Source organism: Penaeus chinensis, chromosome 37 (genome assembly GCF_019202785.1).
Source record: "Penaeus chinensis breed Huanghai No. 1 chromosome 37, ASM1920278v2, whole genome shotgun sequence".
NCBI classification, from domain to species: Eukaryota; Metazoa; Arthropoda; class Malacostraca; order Decapoda; family Penaeidae; genus Penaeus; species Penaeus chinensis.
In genome coordinates this window covers 29,469,520-29,471,069 of record NC_061855.1, presented here as the reverse complement: position 1 = coordinate 29,471,069, position 1,550 = coordinate 29,469,520, and the positions used below count along the sequence as shown (strand labels likewise).

The window sequence follows — 1,550 nt, the reverse complement described above, 5'->3', positions numbered from 1 at the left end:
CAGAGGGGGACTATACCACTAAGGAGTGACCCCCTTTGGTGAGCCTGCCAGGGCCCCCACCCTCCCGACCCCCTTGGCCACATCACAACCACTGCCCACCTCCTCCAAGCCTCCACCCCTAGCCTTCCTCCAGCCGGCTGGGGGTTCAGGGCTCGTGGACTCCGTGGCACACGTCAGTCAGTGGGTCTGTGATCAGGTGGACACTACTGCTCTGGCCTGCTGCAGACACATGCCCAGGCCCTGGGGAGGACTAATTGGTGGTCAGACCAGCCAGTTACGTCTGGAACTAGTCGGGGATATAAACAAAACTCTGAGGACTGGAGCCCCAGGCAGGGTGACCACGGGTGTCGCCGGTGTGGGTTCAACAAGTGATCAGGTGACAGCCAGTGCTACAGGCAGTTTATGTCAGACACCTGTCCACACCAGCCCTTGTTGTATTTTATTGGATGTGAGCATGTGATGCTGCCAGTATGTGATGAAGATTTTGTGTTACTATTGCTGTGCCCGGTACAGCAAAGGATCAGACAAGTGCCAAGACGTGACTCCCACTCATTGTCATCATATCATGGAAATGCTGTATTTTATAGCAGTCATACTATCAACTGTATGATGTTATGCAGCTGTTAATTTTAATAATTTTACCTAAGACTTAGAGGCATAGTTTGTGTGCTTTACTATTTTCTGAACAAAACTGATTTTGTGTGCCAATGCTGAGTTTTTCCATGTGTTTATTTCCAATCACCGAGATCGACAATGGATTTTCCACTGTCGTTGTTTTAATATTCAATTCTAGGTTTCTAGGATACCCCAGTAATGCCTAACCTTCATCCTTGCTTAGTTTCTCTCTGTTATTCTGTTTAGAGTAGCCGTCACACAGTTGATGCTGGGTTATGTAGGGTGATTGGGACTACTAATTGTTTTGACGTGGGAAGGGGTGGGCAGCCGCGAATCTGGCTGGCTGGCTGATGTCATGGCACATCAGCAGGGGATTGGGCAGCATGATTCAAGAATGATAGTGGAGCAGCAGGTCATGAGCTCTTTGGCGACCCAAACAAACGTCCAGTATCAGTGGTTGCTGTCAACCATAATTAACTAAACGTCAGTTCTTTGTCCGTAGAAAAAACTTTTATCTTTCATATATATATATATATATATATATATTTATATTTATATTTATGTATATATGTAATTGTATATATATGTATATGTATATATATATGTATGTATATATATGTATATGTATATATATTTATATATGTATATGTATATATATTTATATATATGTATATGTATATATGATATATTTATATATATATATGTATATATGATATATTTATATATATGTATGTATATATTTATATATATATATATATATATGTAAATATATATATATATATGTATGTATATGTATATATATGTGTATATATATGTACGTATGAGTATATATATATGTATATATATGTATGTATGCATATATATATATGTATATATATGTATATATATGGTTATATATATGTATATAGGTATATATATGCATTACATATATATAT

The 1,550-nt window shown here is 38.4% G+C and overlaps 1 protein-coding gene across 1 annotated transcript in view; it reads left to right on the top strand.

Annotated features, from left to right (window-relative positions):
• LOC125045431 (phosphatase Herzog-like) overlaps nucleotides 1–82 on the top strand; it is an 18,683-nt gene extending 18,601 nt beyond the window's left edge. The window contains exon 5 of the mRNA XM_047642671.1: nucleotides 1–82. This exon is cut by the window's left edge and continues 334 nt beyond it. The gene's annotated coding sequence lies outside the window, so the exon portion shown is untranslated.
• The last annotated feature ends 1,468 nt before the right edge of the window (nucleotides 83–1,550 follow it).